We start from the raw sequence: 12119 nt of genomic DNA, 5'->3' as shown, positions 1-12119 counted from the left end.
TTCGGTGGACAATCTGGGAAGTTAATAAAAGCCCAGCCCTGTTGTGAACCACCTGTTTGAGATATCTCAATGAACCATCTGAATGCACCCAAATCTCTGGCAACCTCCAGTAGTTCTGCACACTGATGGACTTCTCAATAAGCCCATGATTATGGCAGTCACACCAAAGGCACACTCCTCTTTGCTTCAAAAGAGTGATCATCTGACAACCTTGTTGCAGTTATTTTGAAATGTTTAAGCAGTGATCACAGCTTTTCAAAGTCCTAACCATGCAACGTCCTTCTTTCTTCTTCCTTACCCCAATTATATTTTATTAAATTTTCAAAAATGTCACAAATGCACTCCAACACATAATATTTTTTTTCTTTTGTTTTGTCAACTTCCCATCCTAATTTCTAATGGTGTTTTTTTAAAAAAAATTATCTCCCTCGCTGCACTCCCTGTCTTCTCTCTCTTATATCATGACCATAATACAATAATCTTTAATTCCTTCTGTTGCTCATGGTTCAAATCCTGCTCATGAATTCATCATACAGTGGTACCTCGGGTTACATACGCTTCAGGTTACAGACTCCGCTAACCCAGAAATAGTGCTTCAGGTTAAGAACTTTGCTCCAGAAATCATGCTCAGGCGGTGCGGCGGCAGCAGGAGGCCCCATTAGCTAAAGTGGTGCTTCAGGTTAAGAACAGTTTCAGGTTAAGTACGGACCTCCGGAACAAATTAAGTACTTAACCTGAGATACCACTGTACTATAATATTTCTTTAAATAGCTCATTCTTCCACAAAACAATCATCATTAGGTCCTCTTATTTTAGCTGTTAGCTTTGCTGATTCCACACAGTCCATCAACTTACTCATTGTTCTTCTTTGGTGAGAACTGCTTCTTCCTTCCATGTTTGTCCATAAATAATCCTAGCTGCTGTCCTTACATATGCAAACGGCTGAATCATTTTACCATGCAAGGTCTTTCTTTCTGATACTGAATATATCCAGGGAAGAGCCTATCTGCAATTTATCTTCCCCCTTCTTCTCTGCTTCTTTTCCTTTATTCCAGATCACTAAGCCACCGCACCCAAATGTCAAGTGTTTCTTCTTTCCCTTTGCCCTTTTTTCCTAGACCGTCAGACTGCCATCCTTCCTCCCTCCTTCTAAAGACCTGATTCAGCCCAACTGTATGAAATCAGGGTGTATAAAATGTTAAGGTCAACGATAATTTAGGTGATCTCTTTAGTCTTATCTGTGGAGACTCTTTGTGCTACTGTCTAAAGTCAGAAGCTGTATTAGGTAAGTCCTTTTAAATTGGATGTTGTTAACCCTGCTTAATAGGCACTCCAAGCCATAGGATTTGCCATGGGTCCTTATCTCAGCCTCAGGGGTAAATAGCAGGGATGCCTGTGCTGTAAGAAAGTCTCCTTCCCTCGGGTTTATCTTCTGAGAGGCTGCAGCGTGGTTTGATTGCCCTTGCAGTGATGCAAACTTGCCAGATCCCAACCTGGGGTTCCCACCTCTATCCTTAAAAGTTGAAAGGTTGCTGGAGAAGCTAGATGGTTCCACCCCCCCCCAAAAAAAAGTTCATTGCTGTTTGAGATCATTATTATTAGCATTGGTGTTCCTCTGGATTTCACCTCTAGCTTCAAATGGAGGGAGTTAACAGGGAAATTTATTTCAACAGGCTGCGTACAAGCCATAAATTTAAATCTCCCACCAAGGAATCCTGGGAACTGTAGGTTGCTAAGGTTGCTGGGAATAGTAGCTCCGTTGAGGGGGAAACTCCAGTTCCCAGGATTCACTGGAGGAACTCATGTGCTTTGAATGTATGGTTTGCATGCAGTTTCAGTTAGCATTCTCAAAGCAACCAAAGGCAACTTACAGAAATAAAAAAGAAGTATAAATAATCAAGGGGCTGGGCTGTGCCCCTGCTCATGTTGTTCGTCAACCTTTCCTATTTCCTACACCCAGCTCTTTCTACCCCAGTGGCGGACTTGCATTTTTGGGCCCCCAAAGTTTGAGCTGCTTTGGGGCCCCTTTGCAACCAGCAATAATGTCTGAGTAACGGGTGGCACTGTGAGTTAAACCACTGAGCATAGGGCTTGCCAATCAGAAGGTCAGCGGTTCGAATCCCCGTGACGGGGTGAGCTCCCGTTGTTTGGTCCCTGCTCCTGCCAACCTAGCAGTTCAAAAGCACATCAAAGTGCAAGTAGATAAATAGGTACCGCTCCGGCGGGAAGGTAAATAGTGTTTCCGTGCGCTGCTCTGGTTCGCCAGAAGCGGCTTAGTCATGCTGGCCACATGACCCGGAAGCTGTATGCTGGCCCCCTCGGCTAGTAAAGCGAGATGAGCACCGCAACCCCAGAGTCGACCACGATTGGACCCAATGGTCAGGGGTCCATTTACCTTTTAACCACTGTTAGCTTCTTCATTGGGGTTGTTCTGCACACCATTACATGACTGAGTGTTTGGGGGTGGGTGAGGAACTGTGGTCCAAAACATCTGTGAAGACTCCAAGTTGGCAAAGGCTGGGGTAGAGATTTCTATGGGCCTCTGTCCCCTTTTTTCCTCAGGGAACCAGTCTTTCCCACCACCCAAGCTTGCCCTCAGTGAAGCCTTCTAGGAGACGCAGAATAAGCTGCCCCTTTTCCCCGTCGTTGGGTTTTCTTGGGGATTTCAGTTTAGGAACATAAATACAGCCCTCTGTGCTGACTCTAGAATGTACGGTTGCACCGTCTTTTCCAAAACATGACCCAGTTCCTTTATCACCCCATGTCGTCTTTGTCTTTCAAGATCCACACATCTCCTTTTGCTCTTTCTAATACTGGCATTCTGCTGTATTTGGAGCCATTGTCATCAGGACAGATCCACGGGCCAGCTTGAAAGTGTCTGTTGGAAGGTACTCTTCTAAACAGCTCCCTTCGCCTTCTCCCTGCTTTCTAGCCGAACAGGCGTGAGCATACAGCTCCCTTTCTTTTCTTTGGCACCCAGACAGCTCCGCCACTGTCACTGCCCTGCAGTCTTCAGGCAGCTGAGGAATTCCAAAATAAATGAGCATGTTGTAATCAGGAGAGAAAATATTGTGTCCTTGTGGTGTCGATGTTGATTGCAGCTCAGGTCCTCCAGCAACTGCCACAAGTCGAGCTGCATATTTCCTGGCGAAAATATGCCTGGGCCGCTCAGCTTGGCAGGCCCTGTGCTGAATAGATACTTCAGCGGCTTACATGTTAAGCTGCGGCTCGACAAAGTGCTGTTGATGAGCTGGGTTCGGCCAGGCAAGTAGCCCTGACAATCGGTACACAGTCTGCCTCCAAAGCTCGGTGGGCCGCCAAGCCGGGCCGCTGGCCGTGAGGCTCTCCTGAGCTTTTGTGGAAGCCAAAGGCTGACAAGGTCTTGGCAGGGGGAGGCCTGCAAAAGAGGCAACGCTATTGAGCAAAGATCAGCCCGCCCCAGACATTTTTGCGGAAACCACACCGGCAAAACGAACCAAGTAGGTCACTCGCAAATATGCCTGTGTGACCAGCAAGGAGTACTTTGGGAAGAGAACAAGCTGACATTCAGAAGCAGGGAGGGCGAAGAGACGAAACGTCCTGCACCACACGGGTCCACACAGCCATACTTTCTTTCACAGCAGCATCCCTATGCAGGGATGCAGGCTCGGCAAAGAGGACCAGGGACCAGGCCTGTAGCGAGAAAGCACCCACTTCCATACTACATAGGGGGCTGGTGGCGCTGTGTTCTAAACCACTGAGCCTCTTGGGCTTGCTGATCAGAAGGTTGGTGGTTTGAATCCCCATGATGGAGTGAGTTCCCGTCGCTCTCTCCCAGCTCCTGCCAACCTAGCCATTCAAAAGCAGGCCAGTGCAAGTGGATAAATAGGTACCGCTCCGACGGGAAGGTAAAAGAAGAAGAAGAAGAGTTTGGATTTGATATCCCACTTTATCACTACCTGAAGGAGTCTCAAAGTGGCTAACATTCTCCTTTCCCTTCCTCCCTCACAACAAACACTCTGCAAGGTGAGTGGGGCTGAGAGACTTCAAAGAAGTGTGACTAGCCCAAGGTCACCCAGCAGCTGCATGTGGAGGAGCAGAGACACGAACCCGGTTCCCCGGATTATGAGTCTACCGCTCTTAACCACTACACCACACTGGCTCTCAAAAGGAGTTTCTGTGCGCTCTGGTTTCTATCACGGTGTTCCCTTGCGTCAGAACGGTTTAGTCATGTTGGCCACATGACCTGGAAAACTGTCTGTGGACAAATGCCGGCTCCCTCGGCTTGAAAGCGAGATGAGTGCCGCAACCCCATAGTTGCCTTTGACTGGACTTAACCATCCAGGGGTCCTTTACCGTTACCTATACCAAAGCAGACCACTGGTCCTCCTTTTTAAAAATAATAATATTTTTTATTAATTTTCAATTTCAATCCAATAATAGCCTCATTATAACAATTCCAAATTATCATATAATTACTAATACCAATTGTTAGAATACCAAATTATATGATTTAGGTGGTTTCCCGTGTGCTAGAATAATGGTTTGATGATTTTATTTCTGCTTTCCAAAATCTTATTAATTTCAAATATATTCTGGTCAAAATAATAATCCCTTATACAACAACAATATTAATAACTTGTATTCATGTTGACACATCAAATGATTTATAAAACTACAAGTGAGGCACTCAAACTATATCCTTGTTCTTTTTGTGTGTGGCAATTATTCTGTCCGTGGTGTTTCTTCCTGTCCTTGTAAAATGTTATGTCTATCTTTTCCTGGTTGTTGTTGTTCTCCATCATGCCTTGGGCGGAGCTGATACCCCATTATTGTTTCCAGACCACTGGTCCTTTTCGCTCAATACTGCCCACACCCACTGGCAGTGACACTCCAAGGTCTCTGTTGCCTGGGATTGAACCTGCATGCAAAGCAGGTGTTCTCCCATGGATATATGGCCTTCTCTCCCCCCCCCTTTAGACATCTCATTCACTTGGGTAAATGTCACATATGAGCCAACCAATCAGGGAAATGGCCTGCAGCTGTTCCCCTGATTGTATAGCTAGACCCAGTTATGGTTTCCTGACTTGCCATGTGGAGAGGACAGCTACCCTTTCCAGTGTTTTTGACCATGTGTGATTATGGCTCAAGAACATCTGCATCTCTGGTCAGTTCAGTGTCCACCCCCCCGTTCCTTAAACATCTTAGGTATGAATGCCAAAGGCACAATTTGCCCCTCCTTTGAAAAAGTAGGGATTTTGCCCTATGTTGATAGCATTTCTGGAGTTATGATGTGGTTAGCAAAACCCCAACCATAGCAAATGCTCTTAAAATAGGGCTGGGTTGAAATGACCCCTTCCTCAATTTCATGGCCTCATGAAATTGGGGAGCTGGTGGGTGCTAGTTTTGTGATTTTCAAAAGTAGGAGCATGCAATTTGGAAGGGGAAGGTGAAACTCACGGTAGCATCGGGTTGCCATACACCCAGAAGCTCAGCATCTTTGCCCAAAAAAGGATTTTCACTTTTTGAAATATGGCAACCCTATGGAGCACTAGAAGACAGCCAGCCAATGTGGTTTACTAGCCAGGTCCAGCCCCACTGTTAGGCAAAGCAAGGCAACTATTCGCTCTGGAGGTCTGTTCTTAACCTGAAACTGTTCTTAACCTGAAGCACCACTTTAGCTAATGGGGCCTCTTGCTGCTGCAGCGCTGCTGGAGCACAATTTCTGTTCTTGTCCTGAAGCAAAGTTCTTAACCCGAGGTAATATTTCTGGGTTAGCGGAGTTTGTAACCTGAAGCGTCTGTAACCTGAAGCGTATGTAACCCGAGGTACCACTGTATTCTAGATATTCTAGACATCCCGGCATCAAATCAGAAAGTGGGGGACAGCTTCTGTAAACCCGGGGCTGTCGCTGGAAAATAGGGATCTTTAACTGTGTTGCTTGTATTTAACAGTGATTGTTCTTCCTTTGTCGGCATTAGAAGTCATCCCTTTCCTTGTCACTCGCCTGAAGACGCCTCTGTGTGGCTTCTTTGTGAATCCCCGGCATTGATGTACACAAAAGACGAGCTTGTGGTAACAGCGCTCATCCCCAGTTTAAATCCTGCGTTGACACTTGGAGACTTTGTAGGAGGTACGCAGGATTTATGCTGCTTTCAAACAAAGTGGAGTCTGGTGTTGCTGTGTGCCTGTGTCCTTCCCCCCCTCCTACAGCCCCCCCCATGCTTGCCAAATTGCTCCTATGGCCTACCAACAATCCTAAAAGTGGAGGGGGAAGAGGTCGGAATGGATGTTCTCTTCGCCCCATGAGGCCTCACAAAAGGATGGTTCTCATGTTTAGTTGCGGCTGCCCCTGGAGGGGAGCGGTGCTGTTTGTTTTCTTTCTGCAACCCTTTGAAGATCTACGAAGGAGGCAATTTTTATGGTTGATTCATTAGCTAGCTGGCTCTGCTCAGCCTTCATCTTGCAGAAATACTGGATAATAATTCCCTAAGCTCATTGTAAGTCTCACAAGGATGCAAACTACAAATAAATGAAGCAACTTTCAAGCTTCCTTCTTTTTTAAAAAAATAAAAAATATATAAAAAGTGTCCAACCCACTGGGGAAATGTTTTCAAAGTGACTTATCTCTCTTTTTTTTTTTTTAAAAAAAAGAAAGGCTCTGGGATTTTTACATTACCACCAAATTGACAGAAAAAGGGATACATAGAATCCGTTGCTTAAATCTGTAGGTGGAGCTGTGAAGTCTTTTGAGCTGAGCTGGGTTGGAGTTTGCATAGTTTCAAACTGGGTTTTGGTGTGAAAGGTCCATTTCTTGGCAAAGGTACTAAAGTGGTCATTGCTGAATAATAAGTGTGCAAAGACACAAGAGGAGGGGAGGGAACCCTGCCCAATGTGTTGAAAAGTGACATGTTACTGAAAAAGGACAACTACAAATGGGAGCGGCAACAAAATGTTGCAGAGCGAACTGCTGATTGCTCAATAATTCCAACCACACCATTCCCTGCCCCCCAACAGTTGGTTACTATTGCCTGCACACTGACTCTTTCCATTGTAGGGCTAAAACAAAATAAAAAAATTCCTTCCAGTAGCACCTTAAAGACCAACTGAGTTAGTTCTAGGTATGAGCTTTCGTGTGCATGCACACTTCTTCAGATACACTGAAACAGAAGTTCTGTTTCAGTGTATCTGAAGAAGTGTGCATGCACACGAAAGCTCATACCTAGAACTAACTCAGTTGGTCTTTAAGGTGCTACTGGAAGGAATTTTTTTATTTTGTTTTGACCATGGCAGACCAACACGGCTACCTATCTGTAACTGGAACCATTGTAGGGCTGTTTTGGGAATAAAACCTCTTTTGGTATTGTGCAATCCTATCCCGTCTATGAGTGTTGTGTCCGTCAAAGCAGATGGCAGTAGTGAGCCTTTTCAGATGCACAGGGCTAAACAAATGGATGGGGAGCAGGGGCACTTTCCCTGATACAGCCCTTGATCTGTGTCGCACATGCCCTGGTCCCGAATGCTCATGCACTGATGTGCATATCTGCAAAGGGTCAGCGTCTGTGCAGTGTACACACAAAGGCAAACATCTACATCAATGCATGAATGTCTTGCCCTACAGAGGACCTTAAGGTCCATAAATAGCAACACCCTAGAGGTCCTGGGCCCTAAGGAAGTCAGATTAGCCTCAACCAGAGCCAGGGCCTTTTCAACACTGGCTCCTGCCTGGTGGAACTCTCTGTCTCATGAGACCAAGGCCCTGCGGGATCTGATTTCTTTCCGCAGGGCCTGTAAGACAGAGTTGTTCCGCCTGGCCTTTGGCTTGGAATCAACTTGATCCCCTCCCCCTCTTTCCTCTTTCCTTTCTCCTTCTGTGATGGAACTCCTATTTGGGGACTTCCCTGGCTTTTTTCTGGCCCACGTAGAACCAGTCCGGATAGTTGGCCTTGGTGTAGATTTGACATTTTCATCTCCAAAAAGTTTTTTGTTTGAGTTTCTCCTGAAATGAGGCTGCATTTTAATCTTGTATTTTAATCTTGTTGTTAAGTTGTATTTTAATAAATTGTTTTATACCTGGTGTTAGCCGCCCTGAGCCCGGTCTTGGCTGGGGCGGGCGGGGTATAAATAAAATTTATTATTATTATTATTATTGGGGGATGGAGGCTGTCTTGATAGGAGCCAAGAAGCAGAGCACTGAGGTCCAGCACCGAGGGCCTTCTGGCGGTTCCCTGACTGCGAGAAGCCAAGTTACAGGGAACCAGGCAGAGGGCCTTCTCCGTAGTGGCACCCTCCCTGTGGAATGCCCTCCCACCAGATGTCAAAGAGAACAACAACTACCAGATTTTTAGAAGACATCTGAAGGCAGCCCTGTTTAGGGAAGCTTTTAATGTTTGATGTAGTACAGTATTTTAAATTTTTTTTTGGAAGCCGCCCAGAGTGGCTGGGGAAGCCCAGCCAGATGGGCGGGGTATAAATTATTCTTATTCTTATTCTTATTCTTATTCTTATTCTTATTCTTATTCTTATTCTTATTCTTACCACCTGTCCTATATACAAGGTTTGACCAGAAAGTAGGGTGAATGACTCCTGTATGTGGCATCGGAAACCCACGAAATGCTCCCAACAGTATACAGAGATGAAGCTGTAACTCAAAAGACAATGTATGAATGGTCCAAGTGTTTCCATGAAGGGCAGCAAACCATCAAAGATGGGCTGTCAATGAGCAAAACGGCAGCAAATGTTGACAGAGTTCATGAGTTATTGATGTGGGATTGGCGTTTGTCCGTCCGAATGATGGCGGAATAATTGCATGTTCTGCGTGAAATCGTTACTGAGGTTACTGAGTTGTCCCACACTCCATATTCTCCCAATCTGGTCCCACCGGATTTCTTCCTTTTTCCAAAACTGAAATCTGCACTGAAAGGGCACAGATTTCCCCACATTTCACACGTCCAAGCTGTTGTGACGAGGGAACTGAACCCAGTATGAAAAGAAGATTTCTCCAGAAGTTTCCAACAGTTCTACGAACGTTGTCAACAGTGCATTGTATCAGAGGAGGCCTACTTTGAATTCCTGTAAGGAATGTTCAAATATCTCTCAATGTCCAATTTCTGTGACCATTCACCGAACTTTCCGGTCACACCTTGTAACACAGGGCTGTCCTGCATTTCAGTGTAAAATATGACCTGTATTGATACTCTTTTGTCCTGTATTTCAGGTCTTCTCTCTCTCTCTCTCTCTCTCTCTCTCTCTCTCTCTCTCTCTCCCTTTCTCTGCCAAGTTAGGGATCCTCTGCAAATACATGGGTGCGAAAAGTCACGTATTTAAGCTCTTGGGGACGCGGGTGGCACTGTGGGTTAAACCACAGAGCCTAGGACTTGCTGATCAGAAGGTTGGCGGTTCGAATCCCTGTGACAGGGTGAGCTCCCGTTGCTCGGTCCCAGCTCCTGCCAACCTAGCAGTTCAAAAGCACATCAAGTGCAAGTAGATAAATAGGTATCACTCCAGTGAGAAGGTAAACGGCGTTTCCGTGAGCTGCTCTGGTTCGCCAGAAGCGGCTTAGTCATGCTGGCCACATGACCTGGAAGCTGTATGCCGGCTCCCTTGGCCAATAAAGCGAGATGAGTGCCGCAACCCCAGAGTCGGCCACGACTGGAACTGGACCTAATGGTCAGGGGTCCCTTTACCCTTTACCTTTACTAGCCAAGCACAGACAGAATTACAAATTCATGTGTAATTACAAATTCATGTGTGCATGTGTGTGTGTGACAAATTCCAGAGGGGCCACCCTGTTAAGCTGCAATAGATTGTACTGGGTTGCTTTGAAGTCACTTTAGTGCCAGATGAAAATAAATAAATAAAAAACGCAACCTTCCTGCCCCAACCAGCCTTTTTGCAAGAACGAAGGTGTCAACCCTACACAGCTCGATGCCCTTACTCCCCTGTGTGTGGATGGCCATGCCTGAAAAGGGCTTCTGCTGGCGGCCATAAACACATTTACTGGCTAAACACGCATAGGATTACGTTGGGCCTTAAAACAGCTGACAAATTCTGAGGATAAAGGCTGGTTTACTCCAAGACGCATTTTTTCCAGGGTTGTAGAAGCACATGGTGCCGCTGTTGCTGGTGTGTGTGACGGGGAGGAAGTCTGGAGCAAACACACAGGTGCACGGAAAAGAAAGGGTTTCCAAACAAGCTGGCTCCTATGCATTGGAGGCAGTGGCTGGGATTTGTATAGAGACCTTGTTCCCAGACTTGTTTTGCTGGACCCCTACAGCATTGGAAATAAACATGAGCAAGTCGAAAGGAAACAGCCACCTCAACATTCTTTCATCTCACCCATTCTGCTTTTTCGTACACTAAAACTTTTCAGTACCACTCCCATAATAATAATAATAATTTAAGGTGAACTGTTATTTAGTCCATTGGCAAAGGCAGTGCCTGTAAACTAAGGTGACCATGCCTGGTTTGTGGGCAGCGCACTTGATGATGGGCATGGTGGCAGCAGGTGACTCCAGTGAGCCAGCGTGGTGTAGTGATTAAGAGTGGTAGACTCGTAATCTGGTGAACCAGGTTCGATTCCCCGCTCCTACACATGCAGCTGCTGGGTGACCTTGGGCCAGTCACACTTCTCTGAAGTCTCTCAGCCCCACTCACCTCACAGTTGTGGGGAAGGAAGGGAAAGGAGAATGTTAGCCGCTTTGAGACTCCTTCGGGTAGTGATAAAGCGGGATATCAAATCCAAACTCTTCTTCTTCTTTTTCTCCCATGGCAAAGGTGGAAGGAAAAAGCTTTGTTGTATGATGTATCGGACATAGGGAAACTGCGCTCAGAATTTTGGACCAGTAAGTTATCTGCAAAGCATCCCATAGTCTATTGCAGGCACATCCAACTCCCAAGACACTGCGATCTACTCCCAGTATTTAAAAAAGGGACATTGATCTACCCATTGTCACTGGAGGGAGGAAGAGTGTGCATGGTGTGTGTGTGTGTGTGTGTGTGTGTGTAGGAAGTAGGAAGAGCATTGCCCAGAGTTGTTGAGCTTTTTTGGGGAAAATTGCTCAGGTACTTAAAAGGGGGGTGGAGATTAAATCACTCAGCAGGACATTGGATGCTAACATACAGACGCAAGACTAAAGAAGCCTAAAGACCGCTCACTGGACACGAAGGAGAGAAAGAACAAGGGAGCATAGACATTCATTGCCCCTTTTTTTGGCCGTGGACAAAAAGGATCACACAATCAACCGCGATTACCCGGGGATCCACCTGTCGATCGTGGTCAACAGGTTGGACATCTCTGGTGGTATGATGCCTTAAAAGGCATGCAACTCAGATTGATTATTTTTTTTGCACCTTGCTTTTTTTCAAAAAACCCCCCACGTATTTACTATTTTATTTTCCTCAAAAATATTAACTAAAGAAGTATTCATAAACTGTATACTTCGAATATGGAAATGAATTTTTTCATTCCAAACATTGATAAACGGAGCTCATCTGTCTATAATATTTTATAGAATATTACTTCTTGCTCTCTCCCATACACACACACACACACACACACACACACATAACCTTACTGGTTTAAGAGTTTGGCATTTTAAGAACTTCCACGCTTCTGTGTGCCTAATTTATTTGACTTGATTTGTTTCTATCTATGATATCCCAGCCTTCTGTATCAAGATATACTCAAGACAGTTAATTTGTATGGCTGTTCATTTGGATGAGACATGAGTCTGAGGCAAGTAGCCAAAGTAGCTCAAATCCAAATGCTGACATAGGGGATCCAGCTCTACAAAAAAATAATGGGTCAATGGTGCCTTGTGACACCAGATGACCACACCTCTGCTCATAACACTGTGTGTGTGTAACAGAGGGTAGCATCCTACAGCCGCTTACCCCAGAGTAAGCCCCATTGGGACTTCTAAGGAGACATCTATAGAACTGCATTTAGTCACCCAATAGTCAACCCACACTGCAGACACAGGATTTTACCCATTCATCAGTTGTCATTTATGTTTTCTGCCCACATCCAGCTTCTTCCCAATTACCTTTGCATTTCACTGTGTGATTTTGCTGCAAATCAAGCAGAAGAGAACAGAACAATACTGGTTTGTTGTTGTTGTTTAAAAAACATACCTTTC

This window comes from Podarcis erhardii (assembly GCF_964252035.2).
Source record: "Podarcis erhardii genome assembly, chromosome: 2".
In the NCBI taxonomy this organism is placed as follows: Eukaryota; Metazoa; Chordata; class Lepidosauria; order Squamata; family Lacertidae; genus Podarcis; species Podarcis erhardii.
This window is presented reverse-complemented; position numbering follows the sequence as displayed.